At 42.9% G+C, this 25,058-nt stretch overlaps 1 protein-coding gene across 2 annotated transcripts in view; it reads right to left on the reverse strand.

Moving 5' to 3' along the window:
• Nucleotides 1-6,372, reverse strand: part of LOC126203036 (scavenger receptor class B member 1-like) — a 257,606-nt gene extending 251,234 nt beyond the window's left edge. For both annotated transcript variants that reach the window (XM_049937273.1, XM_049937272.1), the window contains exon 1: nucleotides 6,268-6,372. The gene's annotated coding sequence lies outside the window, so the exon portion shown is untranslated. The remainder of the gene's footprint in view (nucleotides 1-6,267) is intronic.
• Between the last annotated feature and the right edge of the window lie 18,686 nt (nucleotides 6,373-25,058).

Below are 25,058 nucleotides of genomic sequence, written 5' to 3' on the forward strand. Positions count from 1 at the left end.
AAAATGAGCTCTAACATGGAAATTAACCGTTTCCGGACACATGTCGACCTAACATCTTTTCTTTATTTGTGCGTGAGGAATGTTTCCTGAAAGTTTGGGCGTACCTGTTTGTAACACCCTGTAGTACTAGTTTTGTCAGCTGGTGTATAATACTTACTGAAAGAATAAAAAGAGAAATAGATCATGCGCAATATGCTGTATCTAAATAATAAAAACATAATCGATATTTTAAAAAAAAACCGAACAAGGGCAATATGGTTCAAAAGAGGAACAGTGGGTATGATGCCCAAACGTAGTTTTCTCTTTCAATGGCGCATCCGATCATTGATCATCTCTAAACGGACGAAACTCAAACGAAATCGAGCACTAGTATAAAAAAGTGTATAGAGGAAACTATATTATGCCTATGGTAATAACTGGAAGCTTCCTTGACGAAGGCCGGCCGCGGTGGTCTCGTGGTTCTAGTCGCGCAGTCCGGAACAGTGCGACTGCTACTGCCTCGGGCATGGCTGTGTGTGATGTCCTTAGGTTAGTTAGGTTTAAGTAGTTCTAAGTTCTAGGGGACTGATGACCACAGCAGTTGAGTCCCATAGTGCTCAGAGCCATTTGAACCATTTGAACCTAGACAAAGGACTGACACCTGGTGGCAAGTGGTGAATGAACGTCGTGTTGGTAACAGTGAACTGACCTTGAACAGCGGTTCTCATCCTGGAGGTAATTGCCCCCCCCCCCCCCCCCTCCCAAGGTAAAAACAAAAGTTTTCGATTCTGATTCGCTCATTTCTTATCACTAATTCGTAAGACTGTAATGTTGATTACACCGGGTGTTTCTCCTTTGGGAAGTCAGACAAATTTCCTCCGGTGATCCAGCAGATATTTGCAATTTCTTTTCTTCACTGTGTGGCTGGAGTCATCCCAGACAAACATTGCTCATGACGTCTCTCATACGTCGTCCAGTTTCGATGAAAAATGTCGTTTTGTATCCGGTTGCAAACAAAATGATTTTACGTACCCATTGGACAGAAGGGCCACAAATTAGTCTAGTGCATCATTCGTTTTATAGATGTATATTGACAGGGACAGTAAAACCTGGCTGAGCAGCGCTTCTGCACGGCTACAGCAGTCAGCGCGGGCAAGGGCGGCGCTGTCGTTGCTAGAGTGTTGGTTATCCTTCATATTTTATTGTTTCTATTGACACATGTCGACAAAACGAATGTCGGACTAGGCTAAGTTACTACCGCTCTGATGAATCCGATTTTAAAATCGTTTTTGTTTACAACCGGAAACAAAACGTACACTTAGAGTGGAAGCTGGGCGTCGCGAGAAAGACGTGATGACATTCTTTGTTTGAGAGGACTCCAGCTACACGAAACTGCAAATATCTGGTGAAACACCAGACGAAGTGCGTCTGAAGACCCGTAGGAGAGACACCCTTTATAAGAAAAATAATTAAATTTCTTTCAAATAATAGCATTACTGCTTGACACAATGTGATGGACGTTACAGCTTATTAAACGAATGTATGAGCATCTTCTCCCTCACACAATGCTTCACGCATGTCTTGTACTTTCTACCATACATATTTGCATATTTGAGAGCAAAATTGAGGCATGTACATCTCATATGCTTAAATGTCTCCCGAAAATCCTTTGTCTGATGTAGTTTCCATAGTGGAGAAGCAATTGTTTCATTATAAACTACGCAACAGATAAGGGAAATAATCGTTAGCACCTTCCTCCGTTGCCCCCTCCTCTTCCACCCCTCCCACCTGTTGCCACAAAAACGTATGTGATCACACGACAGACAACTCGTTTCTCGCACTGACCATTCCTTGTTTGCCTTCTAGTTTCTCGTATCACATCCTAACATTCCCGATTCGGACTGGTAGAATTAGTAAAAACAGAAGTCGTACTCCAGAGTAACATACTGTAACAAGGGAAACTTCCCCTCCCCCCCCCCTCCCACCCTACGATTCAGTGGTAAAATTGCCCAGATCAAGCATGAAAACAGGAAGATGATATATTGAACTGTGGAAAAAGAGGCAAAATAGAAACATTGTTGTAGGGCCTACAATTATTACTATTATCATTATTATTAGTGGCAGTGATCATATACAAACCACTGACAGCCAGAAGTCTCTAAATTTCTCCCAGTCCAGAAGTAAGAAATCCAGCAACCAAGTGATTTACAAAGTACAGCGCATAATTTAATCTTGGTTTTGTTTTGAGCGGCGGTACATGGTGCGGAAGAAGGAACTGTCGCTACAGGTAGGAGTGGAGCAGAGGAAGCATATTTTGAAGCATGTGTGTAGCCTGACTGTGGACAGTTTTCTTTACAGAGAAGGAGCTGCAGCCATCGCTTATGTTGCACCAAGACTCGCGCACTTATGGTAATGTACAAATGTAATTATGTACAGAGACAGTTTATCCGTCCCGGGAAAAGAGAATCTCGATGACTTTAGCTGTTTCCGGTATCGGTACTGATGAAAAGTCGGTCCCAGGAATTCAAAAAGCGTATCAGAACCTGCAGCCGTTCCCGAGACTAATCTGGACATACAAAAAAAAAGCGAGCAGGGGACTTCAGTTTATACATGTAGAGAGAGGTGATTTAATAAAATGTTTTTACTTACTAACTTAAGCATTATTACAACTTAGATTTTTGTTTACATGCAGCAATTTTTGTCTGCTATGCTTCTGACAGATGATGAATGCAATATAAGGTGCAACGGCAAAAATACATTTTATGTGGTATAATTTAACAATTTTCGTAGATTTCTTCTGGACTTTCATTGGGATAGCTTACTTTTTGGTAAATTTCATGACTGTAGGTCAGCGGGAAGTGTATTATAGGTTTTGATGAGTAAATCTGCAGTATCAAAATATGTGACATAAATGGTCGTATCTTTTGGTTGGATTGAGTTGGAGACTTAAATTTTTACAACGCCAGGTCACGATAGACCACAGTATGCGACACAGATTTCAACTTCATGTGCCTACCTATTACAGAGAAAAGGTGGTCTGAACAGACGAGAAAAAATTAAAACAAAATCGTGTAATATGATTAGAATCTAACGATTTTCGCTTTTCTTGATTTGTGTAACGTTGTTTCTTGCAAAATCTGACGATTATAAATCACCATGTTGTAGGCTATGAGTGTTGATGAGTTAGTTCGCGAGTATCAAAATGTATGGCCATGTATCTTGACTACATGACTTAGAAGCTTAAATGTCTTACACCACCAAGGGACCGGAGATCCTAGTATGTGACATAAGTGTCAACTTTACATCCAACCTGTTCCAGAGAAAAAAGATTCTTAGCAGCCGGACAAACAGCCAGGCAGACAACAAAGCGATGTTTGAAGGGTTCCTTTTTACAAACTGAGCCACGGAGCCCTACAAGGATTGTTAGAAATAAACAGAAGCACTTCCCTCGTCGACTTTAGTTCGTGGTTCTACAGGACACCTTCAAAAACTAAATATCGTTCATTTTTCATCATTAACGTCTCACGAAAATTCTTTCTCTGAGGTAGTTTCCATAGCGGAGAAGGAATTGCTTCACTACACACTATGCAACAGATTAGGAAACTAATCGTTAGCACGACACAATAGTAATAATAGCTATTACATTGTTGTAGGGCCTCAATTATTATTATTATAACGATTGTTCCCCTTTAGGAGAGCGATTGAACTTGAATTCATAATTTCATCTTCGGATGTTTTTCTTCTTTGCTTCCCAAAACCTCCTCATCCTCTCAGAATGCTCCTTCTTCCGTTCCTCTGTCCATTTTTTACCAGGCTGACGCGATGTTCTTTCCCCCAAACTTCACACTTGTGTTTTTATGCCGGCACTCGGAGCGATCTTCGAGATTTTTTATGTTGATCTGCTGTAGATCCCTCTGGATTTCTTTCAGCCATTCCGTGCCACATTTACTCCTTGTGGGGTTATTGGTACCCCCATCGCGCGCCTCCCCGGGTGGCGGATAGGGGAAAGCTTCCTAGATACAGGTGGTACTGGGGAAATGAAATACCCAGGGCGGACCAAAAACCAATAAACCCAGTGGTGTCTGTTCAGCATCTGGCGGCCAGTGGTCAGCGTCTGTTCCTCTAGTTGAGGCGGCTGCACAAAATCTTCTCGAACTCAAAAATCGAGTCGTATACCTGTGGTCTCAACAGAGATCACCACAAAAACTAAAATTCAACTTGAACGCGTGATGGAAAAGACGACCACAGAGTCACTACCCCAGGCACCAGTCGATAGACTGGATTCGCCTCAATTATTATTATTATTATTATTATTATTATTATTATTATTAGTGGCAGTGAGCGTAAACAAACCGTTGACAGCCTGAAGTCTCCCAGTTTCGGCCAGTTCAGAAGTAAGAAGTCCAGTAACCAAGTATTCAAAGGCAATTCCTTACGTAAAAATGGTTCAAATGGCTCTGAGCACTGTGGGACTTAACTTCTGAGGTCATCAGTCCCCTAGAACTTAGAACTACTTAAACCTAACAAACCTTGAAACGTCCCCTTAGAAAAATTAATGAATTACTGTGCTGATAAACATCTTACATTATTTGATTTTCAAACAGATCAGCAAAACTGAACGTACTCAGACATTACTCTCTTTACTTATTCTGATCAACACTAAACTGACACACAATATTTTTAGCGCAACGCTATCTGTCTTTCAAAAATCCCTACAAAAGAATGGCCCTGACTAACATTAACCTATACGTTTCACAAATCACTTACCTCACAAAAATCTTCGTTACTCGAACTACTTCAATACAGCGAGCGCCACTACTGCCAGCCAAATAAAAGATTCAAACTAGTGAAGGCACTAACTGCTGACAGGCATAGTTAGCAAATGAAAGATTTTGATAGAGAACAAACAATGTATTTACCTCAATAGTGTTCAAAAGTGATAATATATATATATCAGTCCATGTTATCCAATATTACAAATTTACTCTTGCTGATGGACACACGTCCAGATCGTCCGCTCCCAAAATTCCGCCATCTCTCCCCCCACATCCACCACTGCTGGTGGCTCACCTCCAACTGCGCAACGCTACGCGCTGTTAACAGCAAACAGCCCAACACTACAATAGCGAATATTACAACAATGCCACCCAGCCACAGACTGCACACAGCACAGCCAGTGATTTTCATACAGTGCGCTACGTGGCTTACCAATATAAAAACCTAAAGAGCCTACTTACAACCTAAGGACATCACGCACATCCATGCTCGAGGCAGGATTCGAACCTGCGACCGTAGCGGTCACGCGGTTCCAGACTGTAGCGCCTAGAACCGCTCGGCCACTCCTACCGGCTCCCTTACGTATATACCTAACATTGCCAGAGGAAGAGAGATCTCTATATCAATGTAATAAAAGTTCCGAAACAGAAGTTTTGTTGCCCACATTGCTGCTGATAGATATCTTGATTACTAATTTCAGCGAAGTTATACTGCCATGTTCAGACCATCGGATAAGCGAAATGTAAAGCCCCTCCATGACTTCAATGGGCAGATGGCAGTATGTCACACGTAGGGGCTTTACAGCTCACGTATCCGATGATCTGAAGATGATAATGAAACTTTGCTGAAAAAGGATGCGTATCAACTGCGATCTGGGCAATAAAACATTTTTTTATATTAAAATTATTTTTCATCGTGTATCGTATTTAGACGTTAGTGTTGATAATATGAAATTTACTGGCAGATTAAAACTGTGTGCCGGACCGAGACTCGAACTCGGGAGCTTTGCCTTTCGCGGGCAAGTGCTCTAGTGGTAGAGTACTTGCCCGCGAAAGGCAAAGGTCCCGAGTTCGAGTCACGGTCCAGCACACAGTTTTAATCTGCCAGGAAGTTTCGTATCAGCGCACACTCCGCTGCAAAGTGAAAATTTCATTCAGTGTTGATAATGTTGGGGGGAACGAAGTGGTGTGAGCTGGGGTAGTAGCTAATATTTGCATGAGCTCAGGAGTAATGGCAACGTCCAGAAAGGTTGGCAACCACTGGAAGAAAACGAAGAAATATTAAGTGGTCACAAGTGCCGCAGTGGTTGTATCTCAGTCGTGGTCATCACAAGGCTGATTAACAAAGATAATAACAATTAAAAATTTATATGTGGCCCTAGTCAGTTTACTAGTCGTAACACAGAAAAGCAAGTGTTTTAAAAAATGATTAGCCTCCTAAAGTTTAGCCTTTCCTGTAGAAGAGAGCAGCGGAAAGGACGCGAGCGCCGAAAAGTTAGACTGAGGTTGGTACCTGTTGTGCGGCCGCGGCCGGTGCTGCCGCTCGCCAGTCGCCGGCTGGTCGGTTCCCTGCGCAGATCCGCGGCGCACTGCCACCTGGTGCTCACGGCGATCGAGTACTCCCCTGGTGTGGGTAGCCGCCTGCCGAGGTATATAGCCGCCCGCAACCGTCCAGCCAGCTGATCCGGCCGCAGCCTCCCTCTCTCCCCTCTACCTGCCACCGTCGTCACTCCTCTTCCACCCCTCCCACCTGTTTCCACAAAAACGTATGTGATCACACAACAGACAACTCGTTTTCGCACTCACCGTTCCTTGTTTGCCTTCGAGTTCCTCGTACCACATCCTAACATTCCCGATTCGGACTAGTAGAACTAGTAAAACTAGTAAAAATAGAAATCGTACTCCACAGCAACATTCTGTAACACAGGTAACTTCCTAACTTCCCATCCACGATTCGGACTAGTAGAACTAGTAAAACCAGTAAAAATAGAAATAGAACTCCACGGTAACATTCTGTAACACGGGAAACTTTTCAACTTCCGATCCCCCGCCCCAGTACCCAAGATTCAGTGGTAAAATTGCCCGGTGGATAGCGTGAACGCAGATCAAGCGTGAAAATAGGAAGACGGTGTATTGAACTGTGGAAAAAGAGGCGATAGCAATGGAGATACTATCGAAGACAGTGCTGCCAAGGCAGAGTTACTAAACACAGCCTTCCGAAATGCCTTCACAAAAGAAGACGAAATAAATATTCCAGAATTCGAATTGAGAACAGCTGCTAGCATGAGTAAACGAGAAGTAAATATCCTCGGAGAAGTGAAGCAACTTAAACCACTAAATAAAAGAAAGTCTTCTGGTCCAGACTGTATACCAATTAGGTTCCTTTCGCTGTATTCTGAAGCACTAGCTCCGTACTTAACAACCATATACACCCATTCAGTCGACGAAAGATCCGTACACAAAGACTGGAAAGTTGCACATTCAAGAAAGGTAGTAGGAGTAATCCACTAAATTACAGGCCCATATCGTTAACGTCAATATGCAGCAGGATTTTAGAACATATATTGTGTTCGAACATAATGAATTACCTCGAAGAAAACGGTCTATTGACACACAGTCAACATGGGTTTAGAAAACATCGTTCTTGTGAAATACAACTAGCTCTACATTCATATCAAGTGCTGAGTGCTATTGACGAGGGATTTCAGATCGATTCCGTATTTCTGGATTTCCGGAAGGCTTTTGACACTGTACCACACAAGCGGCTCGTAGGGAAATTGCGTGCTTATAGAATATCGTCTCAGTTATGTGACTGGATTTGTAATTTCCTGTCAGAGAGGTCACAGTTCGTAGTAACTGACGGAAAGTCATCGAGTAAAACAGAAGTGATTTCAGGCGTTCCCCAAGGTAGTGCTAGGCCGTTTGCTGTTCCTTATCTATATAAACGATTTGGGAGACAATCTGAACAGCCGTCTTCGGTTGTTTGCATGTGACGCTGTCGTTTAATGACCAATAAAGTCATCAGAAGATAAAAAAAAACTGTAAAACGATTTAGAAGAAATATCGAAATGGTGAGTAAAGTGGCAGTTGACCTTAAATAACGAAAAGTGTGAGGTCATCAACATGAGTGCTAAAAAGAACACGTTAAACTTAGGTTACACGATAAATCAGTCTAATCTAAAAGCCGTAAATTCAACTTAATATCTAGGAATTACAATGACGAACGATTTAAATTGGAAGGAACACACATAAAATATCGTGGGGAAGGCTAACCAAAGACTACGTTTCATTGGCAGGACACTTAGAAAATGTAACAGACCGACTAAGGAGACTGCCTACATTACGCTTGTCCGTCCTCTTTTACGATACTGTTGCATGGTATGGGATCCTTACCAGATAGGACTGACGGAGCACATCGAAAAAGTTCAAAGAAAGGCAGTACGTTTTGTATTATCGAGAAATATGGGAGAGAGTGTCACAGAAATGATACAGGATTTGGGATGGACTTCATTAAAAGAAAGGCGTTTTTCGTTGCGACGGAATCTCCTCACGAAATTCCAATCACCAACTTTCTCCTCCGAATGCGAAAATATTTTGTTGACACCGACTTACATAGGGAGGAACGATCACGAAGATAAAATAAGGGAAATCAAAGCTCGTACGGAAAGATATTGGTGTTCATTCTTCCCGCGCACTATACGAGATTGGAATAATAGAGAATTGTGAAGGTGGATCGATGAACCCTCTGCCAGGCACTTAAATGTGATTTGCAGCGTATCCATGTAGATGTAGATGAGGCAAAACAGAAACGATGAACACTCCAAGCTGAAGACGTGCAACATCCAAATTCTTTTTTTCAAAATTCTGAACCTTTCGTCGGGTCATTGACGTGTCTGTTCTCCCTCCATAGTCTTGGAAATTGTCATACTATACATTGGTTCTGGAATAAGTCATGTGGTAAGAATATATTAGGTAAAAATACATTATCCCCACTAGTAAGTGTGATAAATATTGACAACGGGTGGGATGGTGCATAGGCCTTTCACAGAAATGAAAGCATCAAATAAACGGGTGTGCCCAACTATCTTACAACACAGGAATTTAAGACTCAAAAGTTTCAGGACGGATTGCAAGAATCATAACATGTATTGATTGGCGACTATATGTTGTCTTGTGCACTACGACCAGATAACAGGTATACTTGAAAAAAGAGACAGCATTGGTCGTATATTTTTTACTATTGCAAAATCGATTTTCTGTCGCTGAGTGACCATCTTCAGTGCTATATTGTATAACTTAAATTGCGATGCACTGTTGTCACTAAGCTTACGGCAATCTCACAGACTCTAAAAAAAAAAAATAAAAATAAAAAAATCCTGTATTTCTTCTTCACATACACTAAGGATAGGAATGTCATCAACAAATATTGTCACTAATACCATTTCACCTTGCGTTTTAATCCCACCCTTTATACTTTCTTTTATTTCTGTCAATGCTTCTTCGATGTATACACTGAAAAATTGGTGTGGAAGACTACATCCCTCTCTTATACCCCTTTAATCCGAGCACTTCGTTCTTGGTCGTCTACTCTTATTATTCCTTCTTAGCTCTTGCACATTTTGTATATTAGCCGTCTCTCCCTATAGTCTACCCCTATTTTTCTATGAATTTCGCACATCATTTTACACTGTCGAATGCTTTTTCCAGGTCGACAAATCCTATAAATGTCCCTCATTGTTTTTTAATCTTGCTTCCTTTATCAACTGAAACATCAGAATTGCCTCTCTTGCCTTTACCTTTCCTAAAGAAAAACTGACAGTCATGTAGCAGATTCACAATTTTCTTTCCCATTCTTCTGTGCAACATTCTTATCAGCAACTTGGATGCATGAGTTCTTAAGCTGATTGTGCGATAATCCTCTAACTTGTCATCTATTTTTCAGTCTTCGGAATTATGTAGGTGATATTTTTCCGAATTTCAAACGGTATGTCGTCAGTCTAACACATTTTGCACACCAGTTTGGATAATTTTGTTGCAAAATCCCCAATGGCTTTAGAAGTTCTCATGGAAATGTTCTCCATCACTTCTACCTTGCTTAGAAAGCTCTTTTAAATTATGATTCTGGATGCCCTATCTCTCCCCTGTCGATTCCATTTCTTCTTCTGTCACGTCATCAGAAAATTCCTCCCACTCACACAGACCTTCTATGTACTCTTCACAACCATTCGCTATCACCTCTGCAGTCACTGTGGAATTACCGTTGCGCTCGTCTGTCATATACAATCATATTACTTCTGCATGTGCCATATGACAATCTGCCCACCTTCTATTAGGTTCTTATTTTAATTTAGATCTTTTACGTCGAAGCTACGTGTCCTTGGAACGAGCCAGATTGCCGAACAGAAAATTTATGAAGAATGGAAAAAAAACGAAAGAAAACTGTTAGAGAGAGCAGACATACACTAATGGCCATTAGAATTGCTATACCACGAAAATGACGTGCTACAGACGCGAAACTTATCCGACAGGAAGAAGATGCTGTGATATGCAAATGATCACCTTTTCAGAGCATTCACACAAGGTTGGCGCCGGTGGCGACACCTACAACGTGCTGTCATGAGGAAAGTTTCCAACCGATTTCTCATACACAAACAGCAGTTGACCGACGTTGTCTGGTGAAACGTTGTGTAAGGAGGAGAAATGCGTACCATCACGTTTCCGACTTTGACAAAGGTCGGATTGTAGCCTATCGCTATTGCGGTTTATCGTATCGCGACATTGCTGTTCGCGTTGGTCGAGATCCAATGACTGTTAGCAGAATTTGGAATCGGTGGGTTCAGGAGGGTAATACGGAACGCCGTGCTGGATCCGAACGGCCTCGAATCGCTAGCAGTCGAGATAACAGGCATCTTATCCGCATGGTTGTAACGTATCGTGCAGCCACGTCTCGATCCTTGAGTCAACAGATGGGAGCGTTTGCAAGACAACAACCATCTGCACGAACAGTTCGATGACGCTTGCAGCAGCATGGCTCGGAGACCATGGCTGCGGTTACCCTTGACGTTGCATCACAGACAGGAGCGCCTGCGATGGGGTACTCAACGACACACCTGGGTGCACAAATGACAAAACGTCATTTTTTTCGGACGAATCCAGGTTCTGTTTACAGCATCATAATGGTCGCATCTGCGTTTGGCGACATCGCGGTGAACGCACATTGAAAGCGTGTATTCGTCATCGCCATACTGGCGTATCACCCGGCGTGATGGTATGGGGTGCCATTGGTTACACGACTCGCTCATCTCTTGTACGCATTGACTGCACTTTGAACAGTGGACGTTACATTTCAGGTGTGTTACGACCCGTGGTTCTACCCTTCATTTGATCCCTGCGAAACCCCACATTTCATCAGGATAATGCACGACCGCATGTTGCAGGTCCTGTACGGGCCTTTCTGGATACAGAAAATGTTCGACTGCTGCCCAGGCCAGTACATTCTCCATATATCTCACCAACTGAATACATCTTGTCAATGGTGGCCGAGCAACTGGCTTGTCACAATACGCCAGTCACTATTCTTGATGAACTGTGGTATCGTGTTGAAGCTGCATGGGCAGCTGTACCTGTACACGCCATCCAAGCTCTGTTTGACTCAATGCCCCGGCGTATCAAGGCCGTTATTACTGCCAGAGATGGTTGTTCTGGGTACCGATTTCTCAGGATCTATGCCCAAATTACGTGAAAATGTAATCAAATGTCAGTTCGAGTATAATATATTTGTCCAATGAATGCCCGTTTATCATCTGCATTTCTTCTTGGTGTAGCAATGTTAATGACCAGTAGTGTATAAATTAACCCCTCTATAGCTCAGTAATTAGGGTGGTCGACTGCCATGCGAGGGAGCCGGTTTCGATTCCCGATACTGCTGGCAATATTTTCTTGGCGGAAGAAGTGGAACAGTGTGAACTCAGCCTCGTGAGCCCAACTGAGGCGGCTCCAAGTCAAGGAATCCGGCAGCGGCCGCGAGAGCGCTGTCCTGACCGCATGCTCCTCTATTCCTTATCGGATGACGCCATTGCCAAAAACTTACAAATAAAAGACACCCCAAGGAGGACAGTTCTCACCTACCTGCGAAAAATTGTTTTGCATAGCAGAAGGAGCTTACCACAAGAAAAATTTTCAGTAGACTGTTTCTGGAGCTTTTTCTGTCTGATACTTTTTATTGTACCACTAACCACCGTTATAGCTACTACAAGAGCAGCATTAGATGGTATAGGAATTTACCATTTGAGAAACGAACATGTAATTCTCTCTTACGATACTTTGAAGGTTACCTGTTCATTCGGCAAAGTCACTTTTACCCACTCCGTTTTGTCTTTCCTATATCGTGGTCGATTCCACAGTGCCAAGTCTTGTAGGCGATGACATCACGGTCGGCAAAAGATCCTAGTCCAGGTAGCGATGCGTCCTCACAGCGGACAATTGCGAGTGTAAACCACCCACTGCCAGCTGCTCCAGTTGCGACATCGAGTGAAAAATTAACTCGGCATCCACGGAAAGAAATAGGTCCATTAAGTATAACAGATGGTGCAGTCCCATTTCGTCCAAGTTTATTTTCAAGGCTAATTATATGTTTATAAACTGGCATGCGGTGGCGATGATGACGATACAATCGTCGACGAGGCATGGTGCTACAATGCTGTTGCAGGTAGAGCTCACAGCGGAATGGTTCCGCTGGCGTGCACTGCCCGCTGCCATACTCAGCTTCGATTGATCGAAATAAGCTCTTTGAATCACCTCTTTGATTGTAAGCGGCAGTCACATGAAAACAAGACGAATTGCGAACGAAATAAGTAAACTGCTTATTATTTCATAAGTAACAGCCTAACTGTTAATAGGTTTACCATTACCCCTTTGTGAGACAAGATGGCCGATTCCTTCATAGAAAAACATTTGCGGTTGCCTGCGGAACCATGATTGTAACCCGGCCGGCATCTCTTCGCCCGAAGGAAATCGAAGGCCAAAATATGGAAATCGCATGGGGAGTGAACGGGACTATATGGAGGATTTGTATTTGAGCTACCCAGCGCAACTTCCACAGCTTACTCGAAATAACCTTGGCAAAATGTAGCCCACCCGCATATTGCCACGGTGTTGAAATAATAAACATTTTATTTACTTTTTTCCACATGAGTCTCGTTTCCATTTGACTTCCTTTTTCTTACTTGCCTTTGGTGAAACTTAGGTGAATTTGTTTGGTTATTTCGGGTCTGCTTGCAAAATTTCTGCTGTTTACTCACGATTACTCTGCGTTCAGGATAGGGCTGTATTCTTCTACATGGTGAAATGAAACTTGGAATGTTATTTAATTTTGGCCAAGTGATAGCTTGTTATACTGACGAATGTTTTCAGTCCATTGTTCTGTAGATTGAGTGTTATCATCTTCTCGTGAATTGTAAAAGAGTTGTTGCCTTATGTAAAATTGTATACTCAGAACTTAACATTGCTGCTGTTTCTTAAGACATTCAAACATATTTGCATTGCTTTGAGGAACCATGGTGGGCATATAAACCAATTGCATCGGTTAGGTGACTGTATATATGAAAATTTTCTTGCATTATCTCTCTTTAAACCAATTAACTTGTTTGTTACTTGTACTCGATACACTGCAGTGCTCCTAAGCCGCTTTATTGCTTTATTATATTGATTACAATCACGCACCATAAATATGTTGATGCATCACACGTTACTCTCTGAATTAACTTTGGAATGGCAAAACATTAGAAATAAATTTTCTCTCTCAGGTTTTAGATGCAGAATGGTAGCTCGAAGAGCGCAGTAACGGCGATAACTCTTACAAAATGTGCTCGAGTGGTCTGCCTCCTTACTGAGATATTATGTGGCTAGAAAATAATTATCCTTCAAGAACCAATGGTTCGAAACCTAGTGAAGAGTCGCCGGCTGCCTCCGTACAGGTATGTTCTTAAGGTGCTCAATAAAAGGTGCACAGGCATCACCTTAGGATGTTGCCGACCTGAGAGAGTCTTAGAGGTACCCTCTTCCATTCCATTCACGTACGTGTGAAGTCAATGTGGCACACCCTGTGATCTGTTCTCATCTCTTCCAAATTTTATCGGATGGTTTTCAACATCCCCTAGTGGCTCCACACCGATTTATTGTTATTGCTATAATTGCTTTCTTTCTTTTTCAGTCATCGGAATTGTTTGACTGGTTTGACGCTGCCCCCACGAATTCCTGTCCTGTGCCAGTTTTTTCATCACAGAGTAGCAATTGCAATCTATGTACTCAATTGTTGGCAGGATATACTGCAATCTTTGTCTTCCTCTACAAGTTTTGCCCTCTACAGGTCCCTCTGGTGCCACGGAAGTTACTCCCTGATGTCTTAACAGATGTCCTATCATCCTGCCCCTTCCTCGCCGATTCTGCGGAGAATCTCCTTACTCCCTGCTTTAGCACACCACCTAATTTTCAACATTCTCCTGTAGCACTATATCTCAACTGCTTCGATCCTCTTCTGTTCTGATTTTCCCACAGTCGCGTTTAATACCATACTATGCTCTTTCACAAACGTAAATTCTCAGACATTTATTTCCACTTAATCCATACACTGTACTCTTTGGACTGCTGATTCCATTCAACAGTTCTGTAATACTTCTTCATTTTCACTCAGGGTAGCAACGTCATCAACGAATTTTATACGTTCACAGTGAATTTTAAACCACTCTTGAACCTTTCTATTATTTCCATCATTGCTTCTTCAATGTACAGCTTTAACGACAAGGTCGAGAAACTTCATCTCTACCTCACAATACTTTTAAATCAGAGCACGTTACACTCTTATTGTTCCCACTTTGTTCTTGTACCAATGGTATCTCAAGCGTCTAACCCTTAGCTTACCCCTATTTTTTTCAGAATTTCGAATACCTTGCACCATTTTACATTGTTCAAAATGGTTCAATTGGCTCTGAGCACTATGTGACTTAATTTCTGAGGTCATCAGTCGCCTAGAACTTAGAACTAATTAAACCTAACTAACCTAAGGACATCACACACATCCATGCCCGAGGCAGGATTCGAACCTGCGACCGTTGCGGTCGCTCGGCTCCAGACTGCAGCGCCTAGAACCGCACGGCCACTCCGGCCGGCAGAACATTTTTACATTGTCTAGCGGTTTTTCTGTATCGATTCATCGTATCAATGCATCATGATTTTTCTTCTTTCTTTCTTCGATTATCATCCTCAACGTCAGAATTGCCTCTCTGGTGCTTTTACGTTTTCCAAAGCCACAGTGATCGTCATATAACAATCATACATTTTGTTTTCCATTCTTCAGAATATTATTGTAGTCAGCAAGTAGGATACATGATGTGTTAATCTTATTGTACAATTATTCTCACACTTTTCGGCTCTTGTAGTCTTCAGAATTGGAGCATGATGTTTTCCCGAAAATGTGCTGGTATAACGCCAGTGTCATACATTCTACACACCAACTTGAATAGTGCTTTTGTTGCCACTTCCCGCAATGATTTCAGAAATTCCGATGCCTTGTTTGATCTTAAGTCTTCAAAGTCTCTTCCAAATTTTGGTCTAATACTGGATCCCCTATGATTTCCGTATCAAGTTCTGTTTGTTTTTCTATCATGCCATCAGACCAGTCCTCCCCCACATAAAGGCTTTCAGTGTACACTTCCCACCTATTCGCTCTGCTCTGCATTTAACGATGGATTTTCCTTTGCACTCGTAATGTTGCGTTTGCCTTTAATTTCCCAGAAAGTTGTTTTGACTTTGGGTATGCTGCACCAGTCCGTTTGTGATTTCTACCAATTTTCATGCCGCCATTTCACCTTAGCTTCCCTGCACTTCCTATTTATTTCATTCCTAACTGACTTGTACTTCTATATTCCTGATTTTCACCGTACATTTTTCGTCAAACAACTGAAGTATTTATTCTGTTACCCATGGTTTCCTCGTAGTATCCTCCTTGTACCTGCGTTTTCCTTTTCAAATTCTGTGACTGCCATTTTTAGATATGTTCGTTACTCTTCAATTGAAATGCTTGCTGAGATACTCATTATCGCAGTATATAGCCTCAGAGAAATTCAAAAGAATCTCTTCATTCCTGTTTATTAATGACGGTGATTCTTTGCAAGTTGATTCTTCCTAACTAGTCTCTTAAATTTCAGTCTACTCATCACCATTACTAAATCTTAGTCTATTTTTGCTCCTGGGTATGCCTTACAATCCGATATCTGATTTGGGAATCTCTGCCTGACCATGATGTAATCCAACTGAAATCTTCCCGTATCTCTCTTTTCTAAGCATACCTCCTTCTCTTGTGGTACTTGGACAGAGTATTTGCCATTACAAGCTGAAATTTATTGCAGAACTGAATTAGCCTCTATCCTCTGTCATTCCTAGTACCCTTTCTTCTACTCCTTCTCCTACAACCGCATTCCAATCCACCGTGAACATTGGATTTAACCCGTTCTGTATCCTCATATACTTTCTCTGTCTCTTCATCTTCTACTTTCAACGTCGGCATGTATACCTGAACTAATTTTTTTCGGAGTTGGTTTTTGAGCCGTAGTAAAAATTGCTGTTTTGAAGAGCGCGCCGCAGCACATAGTGTGAAGCAGACGCCCTCCGTTTCTGGCGGTGGCGCCGCTGTGGCTATCGCAGCTTTGGTGTCTCCCTCTGGTAGGAAAGCGGAAAGGTTGCCTGTTGACGTGCATTTAAGGGGCGCTATGAGCTCGCCAGTCTGTCTGTCTAGGTCAGTCTCTCGTCCTCAGTTTGCTAGTCTGTCTCTCGTCAGCATTTGTTAGGTAGTTAGTGTCTGTCTGTCGTTCGGAGTGCTAGTATGTCTTAAAGCCGGGAAAATGAGAGTCTTTCCACTCCGCCAGTAAGAGAACTCAGCGAGGTTCCGCTACGGGTGCAGAAATTCAAGGAACAAGCACCTTCAACGCCCCTCCCACCCAAACCTGTTCTTACACGATGGGGTTCTTGGCTTAATGCTGCTGAGTATTACTGCACCAACTACACCCAAATAAAGACAATCTTCTGTGAGCTTGATAGCGATGAATCAAGTGCTATCAAAATTGTGAAAGAAGTTCTTACAGATACATTGTCCCGAAATCTGGCATACATCAACGCCAATTTTTCAGTGATATCAAAAGCCATCAAACGACTGGAAGTTGTTGGCACTCAGCTATGTGAGGCCGTGAGTATTGTGCAACACGTGCAAGCTCGTGGTCATGTGGCTGAGACAGTAAAAACCAAATTGCAAAGTGTTCTCCAACATTTGAAGACAGGGAAACAAAGCTGAACTCCAGTGACCTGGCTGCCTTCAAATACCCTCCAGTGACGTCTTGTGGAGAGGAGCTTTTCCAGGTACAAAACTATCCTCAGCGACAACCGTAGATCTTTGACAACGGAAAACCTGAAAATGCACCTTGTGATCCAGTGCAACTTTGCAGATACTGAAGATTGACATACGGTATTAAATAATGTGAAACGCTTTAAATACTACGTAGAAATAAAAACATTGTTTTACTGTTTCGATAGACGATCTTTTCACTGTATTTTGTGGTTAGAAAATAAAACTTTCAGACATTCAAAAATAGGTGCAAATTAGCCACAAACCCTACAGAAAGATAGAACTATACTTACAATATTCTGAGAAGTGAATTTTCTATTACTTTATGGTGAATAAAAAATTAAATAAACAAACAAGAATGCTTTAAATAAACTTCTATTAAGTCACATTTTATTTTTTAAGGTCATATTTATGTAAGTTTTAGGTCATAAATGCTTGCATAATTCGCTGTTTTTTAGGTAATTAAAATCGGGCCGTAGTGATTAGTGAGTTTGCGACTTTCGAAATATGTGACACAAATGGCCCTCGTTTTTGATTGCATTTACTTATACGCTTCAGTTTCCTACGTCACCAGTGGACCGTAGACCATAGTACGTGGCGTAAATTTCAACTTGGTACGTTTACCCGTACATAAGAAAAAGGGCCCTAACAGTCGGAAAAACAGGAAACCGACCGTGTAAGGGTTCTGTATTTTACCGATCGGGTTTTTGAATCCTAAAAGAAACACTAGTGCCGAGAGGAATCCTTGGAAGAAAGACGACGTAGTTATCTGGAAACCCTGATGGGTAAGTCGAGGGAACCTGTATTCCGCTGCCACAGCCTTGTATCTCGCTCAGCCATCATGAGAATAAGATAAGAGAGATTATACGTCAAATGAATTTCCGCCATAAGCTGCTTGCAGAATATAAATTTATGTAAATGCGGTGTAAAATTTCTCCCAGCACCATAATTCGAACCGAACTGTCCCCTCCCCCCCCCCCCTCCTCAATCTCCCTCTGAGCAAAGTTCAAAGTGTCACTGTATTAGCATTCGTTTGGGAAATCAGCTGCAGATGTCGCTTGCGTAATCACCAAATCGGGGAACTTCGAGTGCGTGTTTTCGACAGGTACTGTAATTTATCGTATAAGGAACGAACTAAGCAGAGTTCAGTAAATAGGAAAAACTTTAAGCAATTAAACTCGCAGTACTATTCACATGCGTTATCGCAACCACTTTTCTTTAGGAATGACCTCGTACATCCGGCAGCCGCATACCGACAAATATACCACACGTATAAGTACCCGAGGAAAACTGTAAATTCATATCGACAGAATCTTATAATCCTCAGGCTACTTGTAGTACAAGGAAAAAATTTATTGAAGTAATACATCAGAATACAAAAAAAAAAAAATAGGGCTGGAGGAGCGGGTTCAAATGGTTCAAATGGCTCTGAGCACTATGGGACTTATGGTCATCAGTCCCCTAGAATTTAGAACTACTTAAACCTAACTAACCTAAGGACAACACACAACACCCAGTCATCACGAGGCAGAGAAAATCCCTGATCCCGCCGGGAATCGAACCCGGGAAACCAGGCGTGGGAAGCGATAACGCTACCGCACGACCACGAGATGCGGAGGGAGGAGCGGGTAGTCGGTCAAAAGGTAGAACGAGTTTTTACTAACTGAAACAAATTTATCGAACCGTTACGGAAGATATTACAACAAAATGCAGGTAACTGTAAGAAGACTAAAAATGTTCATCATCACATAATACGATCGATTCACATTAGGGTAACCACCGCCTATGTTCCCATCAACGTGCAGTAACTACTCACTGACGGTTGGGGGTATATAAAGCGTGAAGTAAATATTCCAGAATTCGAATCAAGAACAACTGCCAAAATGATTAATTCAGTATATTCCGTCAGTGTAGCGAAACAGCTTAAATCAATTAAAAAAATTCAAGACCTCCGGTGCAGATTGTATACCAGACAGGTTGATAAAATAGTGCATGCTTAGGAAACATATACAACTGCTGGCGCGTCGGTAGATCCTTACCTAAATACAGGGTGTTTCAAAAATGACCGGTATATTTGAAACGGCACTACAAACTAAACGAGCAGCGATAGAAATACACCGTTTGTTGCAATATGCTTGAGACAACAGTACATTTTCAGGCAGACCAACTTTCGAAATTACAGTAGTTACAATTGTCAACAACAGATGGCGCTGCAGTCTGGGAAACTCTATAGTACGATATTTTCCACATATCCACCATGCGTAGCAATAATATGGCGTAGTCTCTGAATGAAATTACCCGAAACCTTTGACAACGTGTCTGGCGGAATGGCTTCACATGCAGATGAGATGTACTGCTTCAGCTGTTCAATTGTTTCTGGATTCTGGCGGTACACGCGGTCTTTCAAGTGTCCCCACAGATAGAAGTCACAGGGGTTCATGTCTGGCGAATAGGAAGGCCAATCCACGCTGCCTCCTGTATGTTTCGAATAGCCCAAAGCAATCACACGATCATAGAAATATTCATTCAGGAAATTAAAGACGTCGGCCGTGCGATGTGGCCGGGCACCATCTTGCATAAACCACGAGGTGTTCGCAGTGTCGTCTAAGGCAGTTTGTACCGCCACAAATTCACGAAGAATGTCCAGATAGCGTGATGCAGTAATCGTTTCGGATCTGAAAAATGGGCCAATGATTCCTTTGGAAGAAATGGCGGCCCAGACCAGTACTTTTTGAGAATGCAGGGACGATGGGACTGCAACATGGGGCTTCTCGGTTCCCCATATGCGCCAGTTCTGTTTATTGACGAAGCCGTCCAGGTAAAAATAAGCTTCGTCAGTAAACCAAATGCTGCCCACATGCATATCGCCGTCATCAATCCTGTGCACTATATCGTTAGCGAATGTCTCACGTGCAGCAATGGTAGCAGCGCTGAGGGGTTGCCGCGTTTGAATTTTGTATGGATAGAGGTGTAAACTCTGGCGCATGAGACGATACGTGGACGTTGGCGTCATTTGGACCGCAGCTGCAACACGGCGAACGGAAACCCGAGGCCGCTGTTGGATCACCTGCTGCACTAGCTGCGCGTTGCCCTCTGTGGTTGCCGCCTGAAAATGTACTGTTGTCCCAAGCATATTGCAACAAACGGTGTATTTCTATCGCTGCTCGTTTAGTTTTTATTGCCGTTTCAAATATACCGGTCATTTTTGAAACACCCTGTACATAGACATTGAATAAATACCACCAATATCCAAGAAAGGAAGTACGAGTAATCCGTTTAATTACAGACCCCTATCACATCGTTGATTTGCAGTACGTTTTTGGAACATATATTGTGTTCGAACATTATGAATTACCACGAAGAAAACGAGTTATTGACAAACTGTCAGCACAGATTCAGAAAATATCGTTCTTGTGAAATACAAATGGATCTGAGTAATGAGTGCTATCGACAGGGGATTTCAAACTGATTCCATATTTTTAGATTTCCAGAAGACTTTCGACACTGTTCCTCATAACAGACTTCTAACCAAATTGTGTGCCTATGGACTATCGCCTCAGCTGTGTCACTAGATTCGTTAGTTTCTGTCAGAAAGGTCACAGTTCGTCGTAATAGGCGGAAAATCATCGAGTAAAACAGGAGTATTATCTGGCGTTCCCCACGGAAGTGTTACAATCTCTCTGCTACCCCTGATCTATATAAACAACACAAGAGACAATCTGAGCAACCCTGCAGCTGTAAGGAGCTGACCGCTCAGATGAACCTAGAGTGTACCAACAGTGTCTCCTCAACGACATTTCAACGGACGATGCTGACTACTGTTCATCGGAGACGAAGGCTGGAGTTTGTACGCCAGGACTTCAACTGGATGTCCACTGACAATGAGCAGATGATGTTGTCATTTACCGTCTTATAAAGTCATCACATCATCAAAACCAATGTAAAATGATTAAACAAATACTTGTATGGTGCGAAAGATGGCAATTGATATTAAATAATGAAAAGTGTGAAGTTATCCACTAGGGTACTTAAAAAAGTCCTCTAAATTTCGATTACACGATAAATCACACAGATGTAAAGGCTATAAATTCAACTAAATACGTAGGGATTACAATGACAAATAACTTAAATTGGGACGATAACGAAGACAACGTTGTGAGGAAAGCATATCAGCGACTGCAGTTTATCGGCAGAAGACAGAAAATGCAGGAGATCCATTAAAGAGACTGTTTACACCACGCTTGTGCGTCCTCTTCTGAGGTACTGCTGTGCGGTGTGGAACCCACATCAGACACTGAAAAGGCACAAGCTGGCTGGGGTCGCCGAGTGGTTCTAGGCGCTACAGTCTGGAACCGCGCGACCGCTACGGTCGCAGTTTAGAATCTTGCCCCGGGCATGGGTGTGTGTCATGTCATTAGGTTAGTTACGTTTAAGTAGTTCCAAGTTCTAGGGGGCTGATGACCTCAGAAGTTAAGTCCCATAGCGCTCAGAGCCATTTGTACCATTTTTGAAAAGGTACAAACAAGGCCAGGTAGATTTTGTATTATCGCTAAATAGGGGACATAGTGGCATGGATACTATACGCGAAATAGGGTGGCAATCTTTATATAAAAAGCATTTTTCGTTGCGGCGGGATCTTCTCGTGAAATTTCAATTACCAGGTTTCTCCCCTGATTGTGAAAATATTCTGTTGGCGCTCTCCGACATAGGAAGAAATGATCCTCATGTTAAAATGAGACAAATCAGAGCTCGCACAGAAACATTTAAGCGCTCATTTGTCCTGCGGGCAGTTCGAGAGCGGAACGGTATAGAAACAGCTTGAAGGTGGTTACACGAACTTCTTCCAGACTCTTAATTATTAATTGCAGATGAATATGTGAACCGTAGAGGTATATGTAGGTGTAGATGTGTCGGGGGACGCAGAAAATAGTTCAGTATTTGTAATGATGCAGAACGGCAGCGATTTATCTGACGTTTGAAAATGCATGAGCATTAGCTTTTGGACCAAGCATGGAAACATTTCTGAAACGACTAGGGTTGCGTATTCTTCACGTGCCCCCGTGGCTAAAATAAACCGTGCATGGCAAAATGGTGCTACCTAAACTCGGGGCTGGTGCAGTGTGGGCCGCAGATGACGGGGGTGAATGTATACGGACGACTACACATGCAGTTGATAAGTAACTAACCGCCCAGATGAACCAAGGGTCTTCCAATAGTGTCTCGCGCGGCTCCTCCCGTCGGAGGTTCGAGTCCTCCCTCGAGCTTGGATGTGTGTGTTGTCTTTAGCATAAGTTAGTTTAAGTAGTGTGGAAGCCTAGGACCGATGACCTCAGCGGTTTGGTCCCATAAGATCATACCACAAATTTACAAAGTATTGTCTCCTCAATGACATTTCAACGAACGTTGCTGACTGCTCTTCATCGGAAACGAAGACGAGTTTGCACGCCGGCACCTAAACTGGACGTCCACTGAGCGGCGATAGGTGACCTTTTTGGATGACTTGCGTTTCATGCTCCATCGGACAATGGCCGCCGACGTGTAACGAAAGGCGTCAAAAGTTTAAAAGCAAGCACAACATCGTCTGCTGGAGGTGAGAGTGTTATGGTCTGCAGAAAGTTTTCATGCCATTCCCTGTATGTTCTCCTCATTTTGGGTGGTATATTGGATCAAGTATGTATCTATCCTTGGGGACCAAGTCTATACCTATTTTTTGCCTCGGCACGATGGCATCCAGCAGCAGGACAGTGCAACGTGTCATAGATCTTGCAGTGTACGTCTTTAGTTCGAAGAGCAGTAGGATGATTTTACCGTAATCCCATGGCCCATTGAGAATCTGTGGGACAGCCTCGACCGGGCTGCGCGCACCATGGATCCTCAACCAAGGAACCTAGTGCAGCGGTACACAGTAATCGAGTCGGCAGCCCGCATCTCGTGGTCGTGCGGTAGCGTTCTCGCTTCCCACGCCCGGGTTCCCGGGTTCGATTCCCGGCGGGGTCAGGGATTTCCTCTGCCTCGTGATGGCTGGGTGTTGTGTGCTGTCCTTCGGTTAGTTAGGTTTAAGTAGTTCTAAGTTCAAGGGGACTGATGACCATAGCTGTTAAGTCCCATAGTGCTCAGAGCCATTTTGAATCGAGTCGGCAGACTCCGGTACTTTGAAGACCTCATTGGTTCTCTTCCTGCACGCCTTGCAGCGGTTCGCCCTGAAGAAGTGGTAATTCGAGCTTTCTACAGGTCACGTCAATGTGAAAAGTGGAACTTAGGGAAAACAGGAAAAGGTGTGGACGGGGCCTAAGCAGTTAGCGTTGGTTGCACAAAGAACCCGTACACTTTATGTAAGGAAATAATTTTTTAAGAATAATCATTTTTAAAAAAAAAATGTTTGATTGCAACACAAGCTACAGTGACGAATGAAGGCCTTATTAAGAAGAATTCAAATTATTTGTCAGCTGAAGGCCATAAGCAATAGGAATAATTTAAACAAAATATTATTTTTAAACAATTGACACAATCAGACCAAATAAAGAAGGGAGTGATCCAAAGACAGTGCTCGAAGGATGGACCTGAGAAAAGGCCCTACAGCTGCGTAAGCGGTGAGACAGCCAGACAAGAGCTATGCTCACTTAACGGGATGGCAATTCAAACTAGGAACAGCTTAAACGCCGACCAACAGACCCGCAAAATCCACCTAAGATGCGATAACCAATATCACGATAGGATAACAGTTAGCATCTTCATATGAAAAGCATTTAATTACACAAGTTGGCTCCACCAAATCCTAGTACGCAGACAGGGATAAGACAAAACTGCCTATTTAAAATCTGACTAAATGCACATGAACCGCAAACGACGACAAACAACTCAAACAATGCTAAAACAGTCACTGTATAGCAACAAGACGAACTGCACCTAGACATGAACGTTAAGAACACAGAAACGTTCGAAAGACCAGATACACGTCGTCCACTGAGACGACCGACCGAACGACCAATGATCGGTCGTTGCCAATGAAGTTAGGCAAGGGAAACGTCGGAGTATAAAACCGCTAACTGACAGCTTGACGGCATGAGGTCACTTCGACGGACGGACACACATAAACGAGTGAAAGTTGCACTACTCGAATATAACGATGCATTCGACTTTAAACCCGCATAATCCGGACCTCGACGTGGTCGTGCACTCCCGCGACCACATCCTTCCATCGGGCAGTGCATTTATCGCCAGCCCCCACTGCGAGTACTGGCGCTGTCGGCCCTCACTGCTGCTCCGTCCCCCACTGAACTCAACTGCGACACACGACGAACCGGAAATACTTGAGGTCACTCCAAAGATAGTACCACAGTACTCGCTAACGATAAACGTCGCTGCTGCCACTCACGGATAGACAAAGTGAGTAAACGTAGTGAACGCACTAAGAAAACGAGAGGTCACAATCCGAATACACGACGCCAACCTGTCAACGCCACAAACGCGAGTCGACGCACGGCTCAGTGACTGGGCAGTATATTGTACTTTAGTCATCCTTCTGGTTATGAGTCAAGTGTGCTGTTAGCGAAGCTACAACCACAATACAGGTATCGTGCAGACGCAGTTAGCGTCAACGCAACACTACAGATTAACTGCTTAACACGATTACAAGTTTTGTGTTTTGAGCGTACTGTAAGACCTTCGGTACACACACCATCAGATTATTTGACTTGTCGCTCTAACGAAGTGGTCTTATCGTGGCGTGTTTATCTTCTGCCGTTAGGTCAGACTATAGAAATGCCACTTGCACGCTTAGAGTAGCCTATTGACGGTGACCAACTTTAAACAGAACTTGATTAATTTTCACTCACATTTATTAAAATAATAAAAAGCATACATATTACGTAACTTGATTCTGGATGTTGTTTACAATTGACAATCTGAAG

This window comes from Schistocerca nitens, chromosome 9 (genome assembly GCF_023898315.1).
Source record: "Schistocerca nitens isolate TAMUIC-IGC-003100 chromosome 9, iqSchNite1.1, whole genome shotgun sequence".
NCBI lineage: Eukaryota > Metazoa > Arthropoda > Insecta > Orthoptera > Acrididae > Schistocerca > Schistocerca nitens.